Source organism: Aulonocara sp. 'chitande type north' Nkhata Bay, linkage group LG3 (genome assembly GCF_057382095.1).
Source record: "Aulonocara sp. 'chitande type north' Nkhata Bay isolate Kocher_YH1m ecotype deep benthic linkage group LG3, A_spYH_male_GT1.1, whole genome shotgun sequence".
NCBI lineage: Eukaryota > Metazoa > Chordata > Actinopteri > Cichliformes > Cichlidae > Aulonocara > Aulonocara sp. 'chitande type north' Nkhata Bay.
In genome coordinates, this window is record NC_141346.1 from 267,475 (window position 1) to 292,482 (window position 25,008).

General features: G+C 40.8%; 1 protein-coding gene across 1 annotated transcript in view; it reads right to left on the reverse strand.

Moving 5' to 3' along the window:
* pea15 (proliferation and apoptosis adaptor protein 15) overlaps nt 1–24,511 on the reverse strand; it is a 57,591-nt gene extending 33,080 nt beyond the window's left edge. The window contains exon 1 of the mRNA XM_086266531.1: nt 24,121–24,511. The gene's annotated coding sequence lies outside the window, so the exon portion shown is untranslated. The remainder of the gene's footprint in view (nt 1–24,120) is intronic.
* Nucleotides 24,512–25,008: the final 497 nt, after the last annotated feature.

Genomic DNA, 25,008 nt, shown 5'->3' on the forward strand with positions numbered 1-25,008 from the left:
CCAGAACTGTTCAGACACAGTCAGCCTGCAGCGAAACACTGTCAGATGTTTTGATTGGTTGTCCAATAATCAAGAAAATCAGACAGAAGTCTGGCTGCTTTCTTACATTCAGCTGCTGATGTGTCTGACTGTGCATTTCTGTGTGTGTGTGTGTGTGTGTGTGTGTGTGTGTGTGTGTGTGTGTGTGTACTGAGTCGTGAGCACAGAATTAAAAAGACAAGCGGAGTAAGACCTGAGGGACAAGAGGATGAAGAGGAAGAGGTAGAGAGGAGGGGATAAAAGAGGGACCAGGCAGTGCTGAGACGCTGTGACTTATGTGTAGGACACGTTTATTGACCAAAGAGGACAGCAGAACGGCTACTTTATTGGTGCCTCATTTCCTCAAGAGGTTAAAGGTCACACAGCATGAACTCATTATTGGAAGAGTTAAGAGGTGAGGAAGAACTAGAAGACTCTAATAATTTTTAAAGTCTCCTTTAATCTTGAAATCCCCACCGAGGACCCCAGATTTCCCAGTAAGTGCAGTTTATAAATTCCGATTGCGATATGAAACACATTATGAACCATCTTGATGTAACAGCTGCGCTCCTGAACCTTTCTTTCTTCTCGGTTATTGAGAAAAGCAGTTGGTAATCTCTTCACACCGCGCCTCATCTCCAAACTGCTGCTCAAGCTCAGCATCAGACAAACACCTCATCGTATTATCTTTGGACTAAAAAAAGTCGACTCATGCCAAGTCCTAATAACAGCTATTTGAGGTGGTACTCAACAGTAGTAGAAGTCCATCAAGGCAGCGTGACAGCTGCTCATACAGGCGTTGTATGAATAATATGGAAACTAACAAAAACACCTCAAACGCATCACCTTGCTGTATGAAACTGGCGCTGACTGCTGCCAGCCCGACTTAGCTCAGTGCCCTTTCGTTGTAAAATATTACTGTTCTGTTGTCGTAGTCTCTCTTTCTCTTAAACTTAAGTTGACCCTAACCATGTGTTGATCTTACCTAACTAATATATATGCTTCAACCCCAAACCATCTCGAACAGTAGGCTAAATGATCAAAGCACTCCAAGGTACTCGCTTTTCAATTAAAATTGAAAATGCCTTTACAGCACGGTCATGTTTCACCTAAAAAACCCTAGCTCCTCATTTTAGCGAGTTAAACAGAGTTCATGAAAACACTGGCTCTTGTTAAGAGGTATTCCATCAATGTTAACGTTCCACTTGTGGTGGACGGTAGGCTTCCCCCTGGGGTGAGAGTGGAATGCTCCATCAATAACAGGGATCTTTAAAACCTGGACAACAGCCCAAACGGACATCAAGAAAAACAGTATCAACCAAAGATAAAATGAACGCATCTACAGTCAGATGCAGTTGGGGTTTTTTTGGTTTTTGTTTAAAAGGAATAAAATCCGTAATTTATAAAATTTTATAAAAAAGCTTCCCTTTGGTTAAGTCTCCTTTGACTGAAACCTCTTTGTATGGAAAAAAGACATTTGGTCAACTCCAATAAAATAACACAAGTGATTTTTTTCCCTTTTTCTTTTTTTTTTTTTGTGATAAAATCAAGTTCTAATATTTGCTTGTATGGTCCTATTCTTTTTATTCTATTTCATTTTTTAATGAAAACATCTGCTTTCACATCATGAACTCCACATAAAGGCTGAAAAAAGGAGGATAACAACAGCCTGGCTCAGACCTGATAATGGACTCACTGTCCTCACATTTTTGTTGCCGTCTCTTCTTATTTCTTTACTTTACCCATTTACACCTTCTCATTCACTCCACCATCACTTTCCTTTTGTTAGTGTTGTGCTGCTCATGTATTTTCACCAATTATACTTTTATTTCCTCCTCCAACGTTTTCAAAAACACAGTCTTCGCATTATTTTTACACCTTTGAGAGAAAACAAATCCTTAGGATAGAAATTTGAATACAGAAACGTATGCTTCATATTATGTGTAGGTCTTTTGTTTGTATGGTGATGAACAAATTGACCTTTATGTTTATAAATGTCTGTCCTCCAACATAGTGGCTTTTCTAATAGCTCTACAGTGCAGTGGTTTATGCATACACATTTGATCCTGGTAGAAGACACAAATCTGCCATAGATATCCTGAAAATCAAACATGTGGAGCCTGCTGTGGTCAAGAAGTTGAAACTTGAAGCTTCTTCTATTACTTGACATTTCCTCTAGGTCTTTATGGGAATGGTAGTTTTCAAAAACTTTCATTAATCTTGACTAAAATTCCTTTCTTGCTCACAGTTCATTCAACTTTATGGAAGCATTTTCAGGCATTGGTCTAAACTGAACATGTTACTGAAAATGTAATGTGATTACTTAAACAAGTTACACCTGACACTGTTTAGGATCTTGCCAAATCCCTTAACTAACCTTTGGAGTAGAAGACAACCTGCTCCAACTCCTGAGCCGTGGCCTGAATTCAGTGAAAGAACAAGACGAATTATTTCTTATGCTTTGTTCACACTTCCTACTTGTTGTTTTAAATGCAGGCTGGTGATCAAAGCCCAACACTTGTGTCTGCATAACGGGCATGAGAGTTTAACTGCCCACAACTTCATTATCACTGCAACAGTGCAGTGAAGTATCAACCAATTGTGCACACATAAAGAAGGCCAGGCAACCCTTCAGGTACAGTGTAGCTATGAAACACACAGCATTGCAGTGCAGGCAGTCAGTGTGTGTCTACTTTAGCATAGCATAAAATATTGCACCTTGTTTTCTTGATTTGCACGAAGACCAAAGTGTAAAAATGTTTTTGTTTTATAGGAAGTGGTGGGCATATTTTTGTCTGAGAGCAGCAACTAGTCAATTCATCACTTTGTCAGTTGTGGCAGTAAAATGTCAACAATGCTGCTACGATGGCTTTGAGCTCTTTATGTTTTAAAAACTTAAGAAGCAAAAGCACCTCTGTCTGCTGGTGAAAACACTTCAAAGGCTGCATCCCACATAATCTACAACAAAGTGGGATGAGATTCTTGCCCTGATATTTCTGTTGTGGAGGCCTTCTAGAACAACAGAAGGCATCTGGAGGCGAGCGCAGCTTTGGACATGATGTGGCTATTCTACCTTTAAAAAGCAACACCAGGCCCTCCGCCACACATACGGTGCACTTCCTCTCTCTCTTCTTTGTGTCTCTCTCAGCAATATGCAAACAGAGGCAGTGAAACAAGCACGGGGGCCAAGCGACACACACGCTGGGTCAGAATCACTTATGCAGACATGCAAAGCAATGCTGATAAAAGGCCCACTCTGACTTTGATGGTGCAGGCTAAGTTCCCCACTCACTTTGCACACTGCACCTTTGCATAAATAACTCCAAGCTGCAGACTGAAAAAAAAAAGATCAGTTCCTGTTTGGCTCCTGTCTGATCCCAAACGGAGAAACTACATGGAAATATGCTGCTGGAGCATTTGGGCAAGGTAGTAAAGAAAGACAGGAGAGAGAAGCTTGTTGCTCATGTCTTTGCATATAACGAGCTGGCAAATTGTAAGGTTTTTTCTGCTTGGGATTCACTAAAATACATACTGGTTTTCTCCAGCTAGCATCCTACACTTCATCTGCTGCACACTGTCCCACTGTGTGGGTGTATTTGCATGTTTTCGTGTGTGTATTTGACAAACACCTGCACAAACCCACAGTCTCACCTTTATCAGCCCGATATGAATGTGTGAACATTATGCCTTTGTAAAAAAAAAAGTTGGCTTTCCTGTTGTTGGCCTGTTGTATTTATGACTGTGAAGCATATGTCGTGTTTAGACATGAGCATTAGCGTGAGACTCCCGGCGTGTTCAGTGGGCTTTCACTATATTTAACTCAGTTTCTGTCAAACTAGAACGTGTCCGCACAGAGGTGATGAACACATGAATATATCTACTATATTTATAATGAAGTTTCCCTGACCTCGATGGTTTACTACGATAGTTTTTCTTGGATGTCACATAAATACAGTTACAGTGGTGGATGCTTATATTCATCACTATCCATTTTTAGGCTGGAACCTCCTGTCATACATCGAGAGGCAGACAAAACTCAACTGAACTGATTTTAAATCCAGAACCTTCCTGCTGTGATATGCAAGCGCTAACCACTGTACTACTAGTCCTTCTTGAATCACATGTTAATCATATTTATATTATTACAATTAACCTGTTTGAGCCAAGAGCTCCGGATGCTTTAAACACTAGTCTTGGTTTGGCATGATGATGTCATAGACAACTTTGGCTGTGAGCATAGAAGCCCCACCCACTCACTGCTCAAACGTTCTGTTTATGAGGTGCAGCCAATGGAAATAAAACCTAGCTAAAAGCTTGTTTCAGGCAATGAAGTGCAAAAGGTCCGTCCATCCATCCATCCATCCATTCATCCATCCATCCATCCATCCATCCATCCATCTTCTTCCACTTATCCAGTTTAGGCTACTGAGGAACTGGATACTGAGGAACAGTTGGGATAGGCTGGTGCAGACTCACCCTGGCCAGTTTGCCAATATATCACAGGGAAATAACCAGGGACTATTTTGAACTGTGAATCCTGCCAATCAACCTGAGCTCTAGTTGAGTCCAAGCATAAAAAGAGTTTGAGCAGAAGATACAGCTCACCCAAACTCTTTGCATCAACCACCTTAATGTTTAAAGGCTTCAATGGTAGCTCTAAAACATGTGTAGTTTCCTCATTATGAGGAGCTGTGGCTGCTTCATTTGGTTGCTATGATGTTTGCATAGTCCTACGAATCAAAACATGAACCACGCACGATCCGATGCCAGTTCCAGCAGAATAATGACATCTTATTTGTGTTTTTCAAACAGAGAAGGATCACAGATGCCAATTAATTGTTTTAATAACTCAAATACAAGATTTGAAGAGTGGCTAACAGATTTTCAAAATTTTGGGTTGTCGCAGATATAAAACTACAGGAGTGAAAACAACACGCTGGCAGGCACACAAAAGTCATACACATATGCACATAAAGACGTACTCCAGTAAAATAGTTTTTTAAATACAGATTTTTCTGTTAATTTAACTCAAAAGTCTGTCCTCTACACACGAGTTTGCACCCACAAACACAGATGCACAGTTGAACAGCCAGCCTGGGTCCGGATGCTGGCATTCTCCACAGTGATAATGGGGCCGTATCCCACTGTAATGCACAGTTCACTGAGGCTGGCTCTCCTCCAGATGGAGAGGCAGCAAGGAAAAGGAACAGGATGCCATAACCTCGGCTCACACAGTGGACAAGAGCCACAGCTGCAGACGCTCACACACATACACACACCGAAGCGCACAGGCCAGAGCATCATCAACCATCAACCCGCATGGATGCTTGCATGTATGAAACACAGAAACAGACAGCCACAAGCAGGGGCATGCGATTAAAGACACGACAGAAGTGGTGCAAGAGCACGTCAACATCACGTTCATGCGCACGCTCACATGGAGCGCACTTCACGGAGTGTCGGCTGCAATCGTGCAGCTCCACTGTGTGACAGGAGGAGAAAGTAGGGGTGGTGGAGGAGCTGGAAACGGCGGAGAAGTGGGAGGAGGAGAAGCTGCCTTTTGTTATATTTTCAGCATGACAAGAAAGGCAGAGGAGCCGCGATGTGTGAGAGGATTTGTCGCTGAGAAGTAAGAATGTTATTCCGCCCCGTTCTGACCCGTTTAGGCGAGGAAGCCAAAAAGCCTCTTTTTATAGGTCTGTACCAGAGCTGGCTCAATCCTTCAACGCAGCAGGGGAGAAACTGAGGTCCTAATGAGATCTTTTTTAAATTTACATTCAGTTACTAGGATTTATTTTGGTGTTTACCTTCAACCTTCAGCTTTCTCACTGATGCAAGAGCATATTTCCAGAAAATGTTCGTGATCCTCGTGCATTTTTGTTTCTTCTCACAAACATATCTCGCAAGCACAAAAACCAAACACCGATCTGAGAACTTGCGTTACATAATAACAACTGCCACCTTGATTTCCTGCAGGAGCCTTAAGTTTACTGGCTGCGGCATGAATCACATTTTTCATCTGTCTTTTATCTGTTGTAAGAATGCTCTAATCTTAGAGGATACAACAGTGCTGCAAAGCCAACATAACAGGCTTTTCAATTTCAAGGTTTTATTTATGACAGGTTAGATTTTGTTTTTTTGTGTCCATTAAACTGTGTTTTAATTCAGCGATGAAGTTTGTGCATGAGTCTGATAAGGCCTCACTGACACAGGTCTGCAGACTGGTTGGCGAGCCCCTGGTAACCTCTGGTTGCTAGGGAAAAATATGATTTCCCTGGTGAGTGACTTCTGATAGTTGTTTGGTGAAACTGATTGCAAAGTGGTAGCAACAGTTGTACTTGGTAGCAGTTTACCATGGCCCACTGAGCTTGCATGGAAGACAATGGCTTGTCTGCGAACACTTGAGGCATTAAAAAAAAAAAAAAACTCAGATTGAAAGTTGCTCCTTGCCACTGCAACACATTTCAAAAGGTGAAACTTTTACTTTCTCCAACATTCTCCGTTTGTGGTTTGCAGAGTGAGTGTTTGTGGATAAGTTGGCCTCTTCCATTCAATTATGAGCAAGTGACCAAAACAAGCACAAGGACATTTTTGGTCCTCTGCAACTGATTTCACCCAGCAACAGCCAAACTCCAGTTACCAGTTGGTGATTACATATTTTTCCCTAGCAACTGGAGGTTACTGTGGGGGTAGGTGCACATCTGTGTGACTGTGGTGTCACTGAAGAAATACAGATTACTCTTAATCTCGGACAAATCTCGGAAATCCTAATTTAACAGTTACTGTAACTAAAAACACAAAAGCTGCTGCAGCCCTGAATCTCGTAGCAAAAAAGATGTGAACATCAGAGAAGAGGTAAAAAGAAAAGAGAGGATGGAAACTAAAAAGGGCCGGATGAGGTGCAGGTGGAGGAAGGGGAGGAGGTGGGGGATAGTATGAGTCATAGGCCGTTACAACCACAAGCCAAACGGTGGCGAAGAGACAGAGACACGTGCGCACACTCAGAAACACACTGAAGTAGAGGAGAGGAAATCTTTAATGGCAGCTTCCCTGTCTCTTTCACTAACATGGACATGGAGTCAAATGGTCAGGAACTGTGGGGAATGGCTGTCTATATTGGAGTCACTGACCCCTCATGCACACACACACACACACACACACACACACACACACACACACACACACACACACACACACACGCACACCTACACACACACAAATGGGCTGGAGTCCCCAAACAGTCCATTAGAGATTAAACAAGTTGTTCAGTCTATGTTTCAGACTCCAGGCGTGACTCAAAATTTCAAATTACTCTGCCGGCTCGTCTGCCTCCTCTCCTCTTCCCCGCCTCTTTCAGGCTTTCTTTCTATCACTCAGTTCGCTATATTGTTCCATTAGTGGATTAAGCGTGCTGGTACTGGGGAGGAAGATGGGTGCAATTCAGAGAAAATGAAACTCAGTCCATCAACCTGCATCAGGGGAGACGCAAGACTGGGGTACTTTACCTGCCAGCCCTCATCACCTCTTCACATTACTGCGTTATTATAGATTTCTCTAATAAAACAACACAATATATGAATTCACTGCAGAACTCCTGAGTGCAATTCTAGGATTTAGGGTTTCTCATCCGCGTTATTGAGGGAATAACTAACATTTAAATGAGTTGGCAAAGCCAGACTACAGCAGCTACAGAAATATTTAAAATCATGTTGTGCTTGCGACCTGGTAGTTATTGTTGAATACATCATACTCTGTGAGGGTGGCGATAGATGGGAAATCAGAGGAAATCCACCTTATTGGAAATCTACTAAAAAGTCGTTACGTTAATAAGTCATTATAATTACCATGCATATCACAAGTACACACCCTCCTCTAACTTGTAGCCAACTTAGCAGGCTGTTATCATCCACTGTAATCAGGCAAAAATGCAGGAGACCTCTAGTGGTTTTACAAGGAAATGCATACAATAGCTATTGTTGTAAGCTAGTAAATAGAGCTTTGTGACATGTGCTAACACATGTCCTGTGATCTGGCACATTCAACCCATATCAACTAAATATCACATAAACAAACAAAGAAAAAGTAATGTCATCAAACTTGTGCCCACAGTTGCAAGAGGAAGGTGAAAAATCGTCAACTTATTGCAGAATTTTATTAAGGCAAACAAGTGCTAACACAAACCTAATGCTTTCACTCAGCACACTGAAAAGTCTTTTATTCTGTCTTCCTCTCCTCACTCCTAACCGCCCACTGCAGACAGCAGCACCTTCCTGAGCCTGGTTGTGCCAGAGGCTTCTTCCTGTTAAACGTGAGTTTTTCCTTCCCACAGTCGCCAATTTGATTATTGGGCTTTTCTGTATTATTGTAGGGTCTTATAGTAAAAAGCACCTTGAGGTGGCTGCTGTTGTAATTTGGTGCTATATAAATAAAACTGAATTGAATCAGATGAACCTTACTGACACCAATGGAGATATGTGTAGGGCTTAGAAAAAACTAGGAACATTGGAAAGGGTTATTTAAATTCATCATCTGATACAAAATTTCATGAAAAAAGGTGAAGCGCTTGAGCTATCTCAATCTGCACTGACTTATTTGACTGATATTTAAAGTAAAAGTCTTACTTTAAATGGGAACTTTTTTTACAAGCACAATTTTTAAGAAAACTTCTGAATAAAGTAGGTAATTATTTCTTTACTATGTTTAAAAGCTTCATCTTCATCGGCTGTGCTCCCTTTAGTTTTTGGACATAAAGAGCAGCTATGCAGCCATCAAAGCATCCAGAATTACAGTGAAGCAGCTGCTTCAACCCCCTTGATTAAAAAACACATGTTAACTACGATAAGTAGCAGTATTATTATGAAACATTGATAAATAGTCCCTCGGTTACCAAACCGCCTGCTTTAAAGCTCTCAGCTCTTGCTGTAATTATCAGCATCATTGAAATACAACTTTCATCATGGAGACTGCTTGGATTCAATTACTGCTTATGCAATACAACCATTAAAGTTCCATTTGCTCTCCTGCACATGCTTGTTGTCCTCCTAATGTGAGACTAGATGCTGTGTAAGGTCTTTAAAAAGGAACATAGGAGGGTTATTAATCGCCTGTCTCTCATTGGCTGATTGTGTTGATGCTTTCATTCACAGAAACCCAGCAGCAACGACGTGTCTGTGCTTTGCCTTTCCTGCTAATGGTTTAGTAAGATTGACTTTACCGCTCAATAGTTCAACTTCTTTCCAAACGCTGTCTGCCAAGAGCCTGCGCACAACATGAGCAGCAGTGCATGGTGCTGATGACTAAAAGGGTTGTTTGTAATAATGGAGTGCACAGAGAGTAGAGTGTGAGACAAATATTGAACTGCATGTTGGAGGCCAGCTATAAGGTCACTATGGCTGTGAACTACACACAGCGAGAGTCCACTTACACGGCAGTTCTGTTTGAAAACTGAATCGTGGAAAACTTTATTGCAGCCAACACATATCAGATGAGTTAGGGGGCAAACTCACCCACTCCTCATTCCTTACATATTGATGCTTGCAAAAAGACCCCTCGGCGTCATCTTTGAACACACTGGTTCGGCATCAGTTTTCAAGGTTGATGCATAGTTAATGTTGGAAAAGAGCATGCTGTAGCACATGAAACTTAGCAAGTAGTTTAAGTACCAAAACCTTCGCTGCCAGCACCGCAGTCTCCTCACTGACAGAGTTCTGACTAACCTGCTAAACACCCATCAAAAATTCCCCCCTACTGTGAAGTTTATTGGGCCTTATAAAAAAGGCCCGCCATGTCTTGGCTCATGTCAGGCTCACATCTTGGCTCAGTGTATTGAACTGCCAACGCTAAAGGACATCTTGTGCACATCTCTGTGACAACATCTGAAGGCATGGCAACATTTGGGATGATAGCCCAGGGCCTCAAAGTGAAAAGTAAAAAATTACTCTAAACCATTTCACATCCTTTAGTGGCGCGAAAGCAAAGCGGAAACTGATTTTTCTGCAATCAAGAGCATATACAACTAGCAAGATTGCTCAGGTAGTGGGTATAAGTCCTCCGTGAGAAAGAACGTGTAATTGCTTCATTAAATTATATTGCAGCAATTATATTACAAGCAAATACCTGCAGATTTTCTCTAGAGTACCACACAAGGGCAAATATAATATTTACTGTTAGTTGTATTTAAATAAATAATTCATTCAGCGTGTAAGGATATCAACACATTATATTCACTGGACACTTCATTACAAACACCTTGCTAGTACTGGGTTGAACCGTCTTCTGCCTTCAGAAGTGCCTCAAGCCTTCATGACATAGATTCAAGAAGCTGCTGCAAACATTCCTCAAAGAATTTCGTCCATGTTGACATGATGGCAAAACACAGTCGCTGCATATTTGTCGGCTGCATATCCATGATGAGAATCTCCCGTTCGACCACGTACCAAAGGTGCTTTTTTTTGCTGATGGTAGAGGCCATTTGAGTACAGTGAACTGTGACATGGTGTGTTATCCTGCTGGAAGCAGCCTTTAGAAGATAAGTACACTGTGGTCATAAAGGGATGGACATGGACAGCAACAATTTAGGTAGGCTGTGGTGTTTAAATTATGCTCAGTTGGTAATAACGAGTTCAAAGAGACAGGGAAATATCCTGTCCACCATTACACCACCAGCAGCCTGACCTGTTGACACAAGGCAGGATGGATCCATCCTTTCATGTTGTTTCCTGTTTCCTGGTCTACTCATCAGACCAGGAAACATTTTTCTAATCGTCTATTGACCAATTTTTTTAAATTGTAGGCTCAGTTTTCTGTTCTTAGCTGACAGGACTGGCACCCAGTGTGGTCTTCTGCTTCAAGGTTTGACATCTTGTGCATTCAGATATGCTCTTGAGGTACTGTTACAGGGCATTCTCCTCTAACCTCTGACATCAACAAAACGTTTTATCACAGAGAACTGCGGAGATGGTTGTGTGGGAAAATCCCAGCAAATCAGCAGTTTCTCAAATATTCAGGCCAGCCCATGTGCCACTAACAAACAAGTCACGTTCAGTTACTTCAAATTAAATCACCTTTCTTCCTTATTCTGATGCTCAGTTTAAACTTCAGCAGGTCGATTTGACCATCTCTGCATGCCTAAATGCATGAATTGCTGCCATGTGATTGGCTAATTATGTTCAGGAGTTGGACAGGAGTACCTAATGATGTGGCCAGTAAGCGATTACAGCAGCTCTGAGGATTAAACTTATTTTCCAGCAGAAGAATGGCAATAAGTTTTGCAAGGTTGTGCATGTAACTGAAAATAAAAAGCCATAGAGATTTATGCAGCTTTCCTTCTTTTAAATGTGAACTTTTCTGTTTCTATGAAAACATTCTTCCAACTAATAAATAAAAATGTCATGTAACTCACCGATCTGAAGAGGTTGTTAAATTTTGAATAAGTGCTGGGATCAGACCAAAACTAAACAACAAGGGCAGATGTGGCTTGCAGGCAGCACGTTGCTCACCTTGTGTTTATCGGCTCCAAAAAGTCGTGAAAAGGTATTACATAAAAGCTTCTAGCCGGGTCTTTGTGTAATGGTACAATGCATTAGTGCAGACTGCAATACCTCGAGCACTAGGTGGACTCACGGGTCCCCAGAGGGTTACATAAACAACGTACCCAGAACAAGTTTGACGCCTGCATCGCATTTTATCGGTCTCATTTGAAGCGGAGAGAAGCTACATCCATATGTACGCGTGTGTGTGCGCATGTACTCTGAATTTTTTATCTCTGCAGCAAGGAGGTTAACCTGATTCCCGAGGCCTTTTCAACCGCACGTGAAGTATGTGCGCGCACAATGAAGAACACATGCATAACAGCTGACAAGGAGACAGAAGAAACAGCAGTAAGGCATTCAGAGACACGTTCGGGGGGCTCTAACTGATTCATTCAGGAGGCGAACATCCTTTTTGAGACGTGGATGGATGATCAGAGTTGAGACAGCTGTGAGCAGGGGAAACAAGTATGTGAAAAATCACGGTATTTAAAAGTAAAGCAGTATTTCAAAAGCTTGCGAGAGCATGGAGGCGCATAAAGGCAACATTTGGTTCAGTTTATGCCTAGCTCAGGGCAGGATAAAAGGCGGCTGCAGCTCTGAATCACCTCAATAACACAAAGTGTCTCATCAAGCCGCTCATTGCTCATCAGAGCAACTGTTGTACACCCGTGCTTTCCACCCACGCCACAAGCTTCTTCATCATACAGTTAGACGCACACACACAAAGACCCATCATCATCCAACGAGCAGATGAAGAAGCACAAACACAACAGACCCCCCGACGGCCACTGCCAGCTTCTCTACGCGCCACAGGCTGACTCCTCGTCTGTTGCGAGACAAAAACAAAAACTGTCCATAAAAAAGTTAGCTGCTTGTGACACACATAAACACACAGATGAGCTCATTCAGCTAGGTTACTGTGGTTTAGGAATTGTTTTTTATTGTTATTACTTTCACTTTTACCTTAAATGATGAAATAACCGCAGGTGGGATAAAACAGTGAACCTCTTATTTGCTTTTATTGTCTGTAATATTGTAACACGCGTGTTCTAAAATCTCCTACTTCAGGGGAGTAGTTTGCCATTTTGAGAAATCCATTTATTCACTTTCTTGCCAAGTCGAGAAGACTGATATCAGTTATAAGTAGACTATATGAGGTGAATGTGAAGCTACAGCCACAACAACGTTAGCTCAGCACAAAGGCAAGCCTGTTGCCCGACCAAAATTAATATAACTGAGCTCTCATCACGTCTAATGAAACAAGCAACATGTTCTTGTTAAATACAGTACTCTGCAAAAGTCTTGAGCCAGCCCACATTTCTTTATATTTTAGGAAAATGGTGAAACAAGTACAAACATGTAAAAACGACATATGAGGCAAAAACACAGTTTGTACAAATCTAATGAGCTTGAAAGTCAATAGTTGTTAGGTCAAGTTTTATTCTCCAACACAGTCTGAACTCTCTTAGGCAACTTTCTTGTCATTTCTTTAAGTAGTTTTCGGGTATAGTTCTCCAGGCTTCTTGAAGGACATGAAAAGCTCTTCTTTGGATGTTGACTGCCTTCAGATGATCCCACACTGCTTCAGTAATGTCGAGGTTCGAGCTGTGGTGAGGTCACTCCATGGCTGATGGAGTTCCACTGTGTGTTTTTCTATCTGGGAATATTTTCCCTGCATTGGAAGTGTGTTTGGGATCACTGTCACACTGAAAAATGAAGCCAATGTCAATCTGATGGTTTCCAGATGATGCTGTATGGTGGATGAAATTCTTATGGCACTTTTCTATGTTCAAATTTCCATTAATTTTGACGAGATCCTCAGCACTATTAACATCCCAACCATGACTAAGACGCCATCGTGCTTTATAGGTGGTTGTAGACACAGTTTCAAAATTGGAGTCATCACACTGTCAGACCTGTTGCACAGATGTTCAGTCCAGTTCTTGTGTAATTTGACGTTTTTCTCATTCTCAAGTACATGACTTTTAGATACTAATCATGTGCTCTTCATCTGTCTGTCACTTCTCCACTTCTCCAGTTTCTTAGTTTTTTTGTTAGTTTTTTTAAGGACACAAGGAACAAATTGTGTTTTTGTGACATGCTGCTTATAACAAAGTGCCTGAAGATATCATTTAAAAATAACTCTTGGCTAAGTTTTCTCTTATGTGTAGACACTACACTGGTTCAACCTTGAGTTGGGTGCCTTTTTTATGCTTAAATGGTTCATAGGGGAGTAGCAAGCAAACAAACTTTCAGAAAGGCTGGTCAAGAGCACTTTAAAACATTTACAAGACAGTCGGGCTGCTTCAAATAAAATGCAAAGAAGTGAGAGATGGCTCAAGACTTTTGCACAACACTATTAAAATGCATTCGATCAACAGCAGCAATCAGTTAGAAGGTTTGGAACAAGTATCTGCATGTGAGAGAGAGAAGGGTGGAAACGGGTACAACAATACAAGCTGACCTTTGACATAATATCCTGTAACACCTGAAACACACACACACACACACACACACGGGAGAGTTGTTTTTGCTTCTCTTCCTCTCCTGCTTCAATCGAATCAAGTCTTATCAAATCCAATCAGACCCACTGAGGCGTTTCATTTGGAGTCAAGCAGCAGAGGAGATTATACACACGGATGAAGAGGAATGGCTTTAATCAGTGTGTGTTTGTGCATACATGCAAAACAGAGGGATAGAGAGCATTTGTGTTTGTGCATGTGTCAGTCTGTGCTGTTGCTGTCTGTGTGACTCTGGCCCGTCTGTGTAGGCTTAGGTGTACTGTGTGTGTGTGTGTGTGTGTGTGTGTGTGTGTGTGTGTGTGTGTGTGTGTGTGTGTGTGTGTGTGTGTGTGTGTGTGTGTGCAGATCATTTTATCCATTACTGTGGCCACTGTGAAACACTGCCAGTCACACAGATTGGGCTTATGAAACACTTCCACAGCTGTGTTAAAGCAGAAAAACACCCCTGCTGTGTTTCTCCCTCTCTCCTTTAACAAATAAATAAAGCGATTAACAGAATCACTCTAGTTTAACCAACAATCATGCTGAAATCACACCATCCTGCTACCAAGCCAGCACGTTTCTGCTCCGCCCTAAAAGAGGAAAACTGCGGTGTGTTTTATTTGCATAGCTTCACTTACACAGAGGAGTGCAGAAGAACATTTTCAAAAGTAGCAGCAAGCATTACAAAGTAGCTGTGTAGGCGTCACTTGTAGCACAGCAACCAAACGACCACGCAACCAAGCAGTTGCCAGAGGGATTAAATCTGTGGTGTTTTTTTTTTTCTTTAAATTTTTGGCTGCATCGAGAGCGCTTAACATGTGTGACTTTGAAACACATCACAGCACACATACAGATACACAAGGTAAATCTGTCTTTTAGTTTGAATGCATGATTAATGATGGCCAGCTGCTCGCTTCCTCTTCTTTTCCCTAATAACATATATACAGGATATCGTGCAAAATTTTAAGGTAAACATCAAAATGACAATCTGTCGAGCGCATTAACCTGCAAACACGACAGAAATTTAGGATATACTGAAGGCATGTGGGTGGCTTTGAATGACAAAACCCACGTAACCCACGCGTGATCTGCAATGTATCGAGAATTCAAGAGAGCAGGGAGTAAAAACAGACTACATCTGGTGATGTAATTGGAATGCGGACTTCCCCTTCAAGGCATCGCATCCTGTTTGCCAAAGAGTGGCGCGGACGTGCTCGGGGTAAATTTTAAACAATAAACAGTGTTTGACATTTTTTTAAATCAGCGGGGGTGGTAAACTTGGCTGTGGGTTCCGGTTTCACTCATGACCACTGCTCGGCCATGCTGGCGGTATCACTTTCTATGACCCCAATGACTGAAACAGAGACATCTGACCAAGGTTTCATACTGTTTCAGATGATGTGCAGTTATGAGTAATCTTGGGCTCAAGCATTCATGTTAATACGTCAACAACCACCATCTAAAAATTGATGCACAGCAATCACCCCCAGAACGGGAATGACTCTGTCCATCTGCAGCAACCTCGCCCAGAAGGACAATACACCTTGCCACACGACAAACTGGGTGAGCAGCATGACAAATACCTTGGGGTCCTGACCCGGCCTTCAACTTCTCCAGATCCCAGACCCAAGCATCTGTGTTATGCACCAGAAGAAGAGTGACGCATGGAGGCCCCACCCCATTCAAAGAATGGGGTGCTGCTGCAAAACAACACAATCCCAGGTCCATGCCTTGACTTGGCAGAGCTGTCACATCAAGGCATGGACTTGACTATTTCAGCACTCAACGCTCTCTCTTCTACAAGCCTCGTACATTTATATAGTGAGGCTTGTGCCTAACCTAACATTCACACACTCTGAACCATGCACATAGCATAAACTCAAGGAAACGTTAACATGAAGCCTAGACGAGATGGGAATTGATCCACCAATTTTCCAACTGGCAGATGACCTGCTCTGCCTTGAGAGCCACAGCTGCCATCCATCCAACCATCTGTTTTCTTACTCACTTATTTAGGCTTGAAGGGAGGCTGGAGCCTAACCGTTTGCAGAGAGAAAACAGTATTTGAAACAGTTTTAGGTTTTAATTATTTTTATTGGATTTTAATGTTGTGTCTGTTTTGTATGAAGATAACACGGTTACTTCAATACAGCTGAAAAGAGATTATTGGATTATTACAAATTAAAAGTTTTACCTGCAAGACTTGCAAAATGAAACATGTTGCTTCTACAAACTTGACCTAAAAACCCAACCACATTGAAAAATACAGGAGTTTGCTAGCAGAGTGCAGAATGACTCATTGGTGTTTAGGTGGTAGGCTTCATAAATCCATCCACGATAAATGGAAAGAAATAGTATTTAAGAGAATTACCCAGTTAAACATTAGTGACATAGATTCAACTTTAATTTGCAGCTGAACTTTGATACTTAACTCGTTAAAAGAAAGTAAAACGGAAAAAATCCTCAAAACTACTTGGATGTGTTTATTTGTTGCAGAAGATTAGTTTGGTTTGGGTTGCAGGCTTCCAGTGCAAATTTTGTTGCATTTTTAAAAAGAAAAAGATTATATTATTTGCTGATTGTATAGACAGAAATATTCCAATTTGGATAGAAAGTGGAATCTGCTCCTAAGGTTTAATCTGTCAGTGGACACCTAAACACAGCTCAGAAAAGTAGGCTGCAGGACGTTGCAAGCTGTAGTGCAGATTACAGGCAGTGATGTAACATGCCATAATACCAGTGACCTTCTGTAACTCATAGCTTCCTGGGGAGCCCTGTGTACACATGGTGAAAATAAATAAATCTGCAGCCGAAGGGTGAGAGGCAATGGGAAACAAAAGGCAGGGATAGTCTGACAGTGAAATATATGTTCCCCTCTGTGAACCGGGAGGCATGTCAGAGGATCTCCTGCTGCAGGAAATGATCCCTCCAGAGTGACGGCGAGGCATCTTCGCTGCGAAACACAGGTTGCTTTTCATGATACCCGAGTCTGTACTTTAAGACCACACACGTCTGTGTTTGTTTTCAGCACAATGTGAGCTTAATTACCCAGCGTAATGCGTTGACATGCACTGTTGTCAGATCAAGCCTATACAAGGTTTTTATTAAATAATGGATGTCACCTGCTGTCAGTGTCATCTGCCACTGAGAAACTGAAGGTTAGCCGAGGTTTTTATCTACTTTGTCAGAGACTTTTAATCACTTAAAAATGCAGTTCTTTAACAACTTCTAAATCTAAGCAATAATAAAATGATATAAAATTTAAAAAAAATATCTGATCGTGGAAACTTTAGTAGCAGAGAAAGCTACAATGAGATTTGAAAAAAATAAATGAAATATCCTTAAGTGTGCTCACAAACAAAAATGAAAATGTTAATAATAACTGATAATTGATACATAAGGCTACGTCACGTTCTACCTTCTTCTAATTTTTTGAAAATGTTCTCATGTTGTTGCTTCATCACGATCTCAATGGTGGATGGAAAAGATTAAATGTCAACTTTTGCATTTTTTCTTTGTTTTTTTTTAGCAGTTTGTTTTGGTTGTAGTTCAATATCTTGGGTAAAGTATGGGGCTGCCTGCTGTACGAGTGGTTAAAGCGTAGCATTCTTCTTCAAAATGTTTGTATTTGACAGGATCTCATGGACCTATATCTTGTTAATAAATAATAATAAAATACTGAAAAGATATGAAATGTTTAAACTGAGAAAATATGTAATTACATTTTTTTTTTATTGTTTTGAGTTTGATGGCAGTACCATGTCTCAAAATTTGAGATAGAACAACCAAAGGCTAGTAAAGTAAATGATAATAAAAGAAACAAGTGCAGGAACGTTTTGCTAATTATGTTAATCGGTCAGTAACATGATTGGGTATAAAAAGAGCATTTTAGAGAGGTGGAGTTTCTCAGATGAAAAAATAGGCAGATGTTCATCAATCTGCAAAAAATTTGTAATAATTCAAGAATGATGTTGCTTAATCAAACATTTTGAAGACTTGGAATATCTCATCATCGGCAGTAGATATCATGATCAAACAAAGTCAAAAATCAGTTTTGGATGCCCGTGATCATCAGGCACTCAGGAAGTATTGCAGTGAAAACAGGCATGATTCTGTTTATGACTATTAGTTAAAAGAGGATCCCAGACAGTGATAAACATGGCCCTGTCTCAACTGTTTGAAGATGTGTTAATGCCCTGAAATTGAAAATGGGCTAAAATATGCATTAAATAGTTGTAAATTTCCTCAGTTTATACATTTTCTGTTGGTTCCTTTTCTGCACTGAGAGACACCAACAAAATTCTGAACAAAAATCTGAAGTTTGGCAAACTTAAGGAAACGACTGATGACTAATTAGTGATTGTTCATCAGCAGCTGAAAACACACGATTCGAGTGTGACGAACCACAGAGCTGAAATAAACCTGATCTAAAGGAACTGCAGGTGGACATCTAATTAAATCAGTGCACTCTGTTTTTATTTACATATTAGAGCATCTCCCAACTTTTTTTCAGAACTGGCAGTTAACATTTCTTCGCTCTCGCACTGCAGGCTTACTTGTTGTTCCTAGAGTATTTAAAAGTAGAATGGGAGGCAGAGCCTTCAGTTTTCAGGCCCATCTTCTGTGGAACCAACTCCCAGATTGGATTCGGGAGACAGACACTATCTCTACTTTTAAGATTAGGCTTAAAACCTTCATTTTTGCTAAAGTATAGTTAGGGGTGGATCAGGTGACCCTGAATCCTCCCTTAGTTATGCTGCAACAGGCATAGGCTGCTGGGGGATTCCCATGATGCATTGAGTCTTTCTTCTTCAGTCACCTTTCTCACTCAGCATGTGTTAATAGACCTCTCTGCACTGAATCATACTAGTTATAAACAGAGATGGTAGTAACGCGTTACTTGTAACGCATTACTGTAATCCGATTACTTTTTTAAAGTAACGAGTAAAGTAAGGGATTACTATTGCAAAAACGGTAATTAGATTACTGTTACTTACCTGTAGGAACGCTGCGTTACTGTGTTACTAAAACCGTGATTTTTTTGCGAGAATGTCTCATGACAGTGACGTAAGCAAGTGCGACGTTCGTGGCGACAGCTGTGTGCAGATCAACAATGGTTAATATATCGAGTGCGGGAGAGAGTATGAGCGTGCAGCGTTTAAAGCGTGGAAGTACTGACCTTACTTTGAGTTTGATTCCATAAAAAGTGACAAAAACATTAGTGTCCGTTGTGTGTGGGAAGAAAACTTATTTTTACAGCGAAAAAACCCTAAACTTCCAAGCAAGCACCGAGTGCGCAACGACGTAATGGGAAATTCACAGAGAAACTCGCGGATTCTTCCACTGACCGCGGCACACCTGCACCACCTGCACCAGGGTAAACCTCCGCCTACCCCCACTCCTGCTTTACAGGTGAAAATAGAGCAACAGGACCGCTGAGTCTTTGACTTTATTTATTTTCTGCTGTGTTTTACTTGCATCTATTTGAAAGAGTGAGTGTAAACACAAAAAATATTTTATTTTATGTGCTGGAATGTGTAGAAAATAGGTTTCAATGTTAACCCTTTAAGACCTACCATAGAACCAAGTCCGCCAGAGCTTATATTATATTTTTACATGCTGTGGAGCCATTTTTGGGAGCATTTCAAGTTGCTATACATCAATACAACCATTATAGCCCAGATTTTAATAATATGTATTCATTAAGTGCATAGTAATTACATAAATTGCAAAAAAGTGCAATAAACTACAAAAAAATTGAAAATCGTTTTTGCTTTTTTAACATATATTTGTAGTTAGAGAAATTTAAGAGGCTTATCCCTCAAAACTGTAAATACAAAAAAGTTGCTCAAAATAGTTTCCCACCACAGGAAATTTATTTTGAGTGTCTTCATAGTTTTATTTTTGAAATACACCAATTTTTATACACTGCAGGAAAAACGAAAATAAATATTATACTGCAAATTTGCAAAAAAGCAGCATATGCATCAAAATAAACTATTTCCAGCAGTGCAATATGAGTCCTCAGCATCCCAGAAACGACACAGAAAGTCATAAAGTCAAAGATAACTTTTAAAAAGACCAGTATAGGCCCTGAGGCCCTGATGGTAAAAAAGACTACATTTCCACGAAAATGACGTCACTTCCGGTTTCGGGCAGGTAATGGCGGAAATGCAAAAGTTTGCGCTGACATCTATTCCAACGTAGGAAGTGTTATGAACAGCTGATCGGATCGGCAAAGCGTGTTTCTGGAATATTATGTTTTTGTTCCTGCAAGCGCTTTTTATGCAGTTTTTGCAAAGCTTTATGTGGAAGGAAACCGTGACCTAGGACAAGCTGATGGCATAAGATGTAAGTACAACTCCTCCGGTTTCATATGCAAAAAAAATTTTTGCGCTAGCTTACATGGTTGCAGTGCTACCGGGATTTAAAAATAGTTACACAAAACAGAGCGTGCCCGCTCCGATCGGCTCTAAAGGGTTAAACTAATTTCTTCCAGTGAGAGAATGTTGCATATAATTAAATTTTTGCTTGATGCATAAAGTTAAAAGATTAAAACTAACAAAACAAGTTTTAAAAAGAGACTTTTCCATTTGATTACATTTTGTATGATGGATTATGCAGAAAAAGTAGAATTGGGCTGAAAGATCTATCGCTTTATTACCTATTCAGGTTGTAAATCGTGTTTTTAAAAAGTAACTAAGTAACTAAGTAATTAATTACTTTTAAAAATAAGTAATCAGTAAAGTAACGGGATTACTTTTGGGGGAAGTAATCAGTAATTAGTTACTGATTTCTTTTTTCAAGTAACTTGACCAACACTGGTTATAAATCTCTGGCTCTTTTCCACAGGATGTCTTCTATCCTGTCTTCCTTCTCTTTCTCCAACAGGTCGCAGCAGATGGTTCTGCTGGAGGTTTCTTCCTGTTAAAAGGGAGTTTTTCCTTACCACTGTCGCCAAAGTGCTTGCTCTTAGGGGTCATGTGATTGTTGGGTTTTTCGCTGTATGTATTATCGTAGGGTCTACCTTACAATATAAATTGCCTTTAGGTGACTGTAGTTGTGATTTGGCGCTATATAAATAAAATTAAATTGAATTGAATTGAATTGAATTGAATTGAATTGAATTGAACTGAATTGAACTGAATTGAATTGAATTGAATTGAACATGGATCTTTTTATTAATGTTTGTTGCTATGAGATAAAGCCAAGTTTACTTCTGCAAGAGAATGTGAGGAGGAAATGCACTGCACTTTGTGGTGTCTCATACCAAATGAAACTAAAAGCGGGGACAGAGGAAATGGATCGGATGTTAGTGAGTCCAGATTTGTCTCAGCAAAGTTTCAATTCCTCATTTCCTGTGGTTTGAGACATACCCATACTCAACGCTGGGCTTTCATATAGCCTAAAATGGAGTGCACATTTGGCTTTCGACTTGTGGTGAAGCAATGTTCTACCAAAAATAACAGGTCCTTTTAACACTTTGGCTGTTAGGCTGTGAGCTGTTGCACAAATGGGTTTGTTAGATTTCTATTGTCTGTAATGTGCGACAACCAACAGCTTGTTGAAAAGGAAATTGCGAAAGTGCATGGAAAAAATAAACAAAATCAAAGAGCATATTGTGCCTTTGGTGTTGATTATTTCAAGCGCCAGTTTAACACCGCTTTTCCCAAATACTGTATTTGTCTCGGTGCCTGCAAACAATCGACCACAAACATTCCCCTGTCGGCGGCAGGAGGAAATCCGAAACCACAAACAGACGCACACACACACATATATAGGAAGTGAACCTGAGAGAGGAAGCACATTTCTGCTGTCCCACTTATTTCTTTTCTCTGTGTGCACAACGACAGATCGATGTATACATGTATCAAAAAAGAGAGGAGACCGGCTCCCAAAAAGCCTAGTCAAGGCTCATACACACAGGCCTCTATTTGTATAACTGTGAGGACCCTTAAGCTCTGTTCATAACCTAAAATTAAGCTTTACCCTCAGGCAAAGTTAAAAAAAAAAAAGTCCTCACAAAGATGTATTATAAGTCCACAGGAATGTTCGACAGCTTGCAAAGATTGGACAGTGTTCAGGGATAAAAATGAGTGGAATGTGACCTAACAGGAAATGGACTGACAGCTGTCACGCTGTGCATCTGTTACACGCTAAAGTGCAATGTGCTGTATGAGTGTGGCAGATGGGGTCAGAATGAATGGGAATATGCAGTAATTAATGACAAATAGCTAAAATTAGAGCAGAAGCTACATGTCAACAAAGTTAATCAGGATCTACTTGGCTAATTGTTCATGTCATTTTTTAATAAATATGCTAAATACTGTGCCAGCATCTTTACCGTGATGCGTTTCTAACTTTTGACCATAAAAAAATGACTGCTTGAGTTTATGCTAGCAAGCAAAGCGACCAATGTCGGGCTTAAGAAGTGGCAAAGGGAAACATAAAATGGGTTTAATTTACATACAGCAATAAATGTTTTAGCTTAAAACAGACTTAAAAGTAAACTGGGAGAACAACTGATGGTAAAATCCGCAAAAATTGCCTTGTTCTTTTTTACTTTTTTTGTATCTCTTTATAGTTCTAATTAATCTTTTTGGCTGTTTTTACATATGTCAAACCTCTATCAAAAACAAAACACATTAGTTAAGGGCTGTAGCTAATAATGGTCCCATTATACCTGCTGTTCTTTCCTCTTATGCCAGCACTGATGTAAAGGTTTTATCTGAGTGGAGACAACTTGATAGTTTTATCCCATCGTTCAGAAGAATATTGAAAAAAAGCACTCGCTTCCTCAGCACTAAACAGGACAGAGCTGTGCAGACGTCACTTTTGACACAAGAAAAACATAATCAATGCATCGGTAAAATGGGCCAGCTATAGATTTAAGAACATATTAGAAATTACACATTATGTATTATAACAGTATAAATAACATTATGAATTTAAAAACAATAGTTTAAATTTTGTCACTGGAGCTTTTTGTTTGTGTGAAGTCTTTTACAGTTAAGTAGAAACTGTTGCAAACATTCAAAGAAAAATGCTGGTGTGACATGTGCAAGCCACCTATAGAAAACAGTCGTGTCAGGAAAGGCATCTGGCTAAAAATCTGCCAAATCAAACATGATCCCTTATTCACAAGTTCACAGGGGAATAAGAAGAGTAGCTTAGTCGAGATAAGTCTGTTACAGTTGGGGAAGAAGACTTCCGCTCACCCCCACCCATGTGCACGCACAAAGTGTTCAAATTCATTCATAAAAGACCCACCCCTTCCCCATCCGCTCACACACACTCTCAGCCATCCGGGACAGTCACAGGTGGTCACCAGTGCTTTATCATCTGCTCCTCTGGTTTAGAGCCAGAATATTCCAGATCATGTGATCCTCATGAATACAGATCTACTAAACCAACACCACAGACTTTTATCACACAGTATAGCTGGGATTCAGTGGGAGAGTGCACTGTAATCGTCCAGCCTATACAAGGAAAACTGTGGGGATATTCAGCAGGGGTGTAATGAAAAGGACACTAGATACATGAATAGCCTGCCCACAGCCACACTCAATCCAATTAGTTTAATCAATGGTGTATTCAGTGCACTCTTGAGAATGAAACATCCATCCATTTGCCATTTAAAAGTCCATGAATGAGTAAAGGACATACACTTATTTCAATTTTAGCTTCTTAAAAGTGTTTATTTTATTGTTAAGAAACAACTGTGACGAACGCCCCGTGGAATCACTTAACTGACCAATGTTGTATGTCCTCCTCACAGGGGTCTCAGGTTTATTTTATAGTTCACAAAAAACAACTCTCATTGACAGCAGGCTGTGAAGTAGGCGAGTCTCCGACACAGCCTCCATGTAACGGTATGCAATGACAGAAATGAGCCGTGTCCATGAATGGAGAGCGGGATGACGGTCAAATGAATGAAGTACACTCTGGGGGAAATGGGTCTTAAAGCAACAATCCCCCACGGGCGTGTGAGAAAAAGCATGATTTTTTTTTAAAAAAAAGAAAAAAGATGGAGACAGGAAGGGAGAGTTAGAAAGAGATGTACTCACCCCGAGGAGCAAAAATGAGTCAGCTACAGGCAGGGAGAGAGACACAGAGATGGAAGTGATGCGTGAGTCTGCGGGACGATTTCCTCTAAAACGCTAAAACTCGTAGAAAGCAGCCCGACAGAGGCGGCAGACTTGGTGCAAGGAGGGAGGAAAAAAGTCCACCTGGTCAGTCCCGCTTGGTTTCGGTTCACTTTTGTGGTTTTAAGGCGCTCAGTGATGAACTTGAGTGTGATTCATCAGCGTGGCAAAACGCGGCAGCGGTGCCTGGGTTAGACGAACTGTCAGCACGAGTTTGGGGTGTATGATGCTCGTGAGGTGTCACTATGTCCGCTTGCTTCGCTATCCGCCTCTGAAACTGGCTGCTCTAACGTGGAAACGCCTTTTGTCTCTCTCTCTGCGCCCTCCTCTCTCTCTCTCGGTCACGGTTAAGCACGCTGTCTGATTCGCCCTGAGATCGTCTGTTGAAAACAACGCCTCACTCTGTCAATAACACGACGCTATATATGGCAGTAATAATACTAATGCTAATACTAGTACTACTACTACTACTAGTAATAATAATAATTCGATTTTTGAAGGGACTTCAGGGGGCTGTGAAGCTTGACAGTGTGTTCCCTGTAACACACTGTCATCTTATCTTCTTAATGTCTCTTCATTTCCTTTCAATTAATGCTTTTGGGGATAAATAAGGGACATCTTTAGCTTGCATTTCTTCAGAGCTTCTGGATAGCACTGATTCAGGCATTCCCTCGATGTCAATTTGTTCGCCATTTGCACAAATTTCAAGTATCCGATGTGTGAATGCTGCTTTATCCTTGGCTCAGCACTCTCGTTTAGGGCACTTATCCAGGACCCTAGCTGAGATGTGATGTTCATATGGACAGGCTA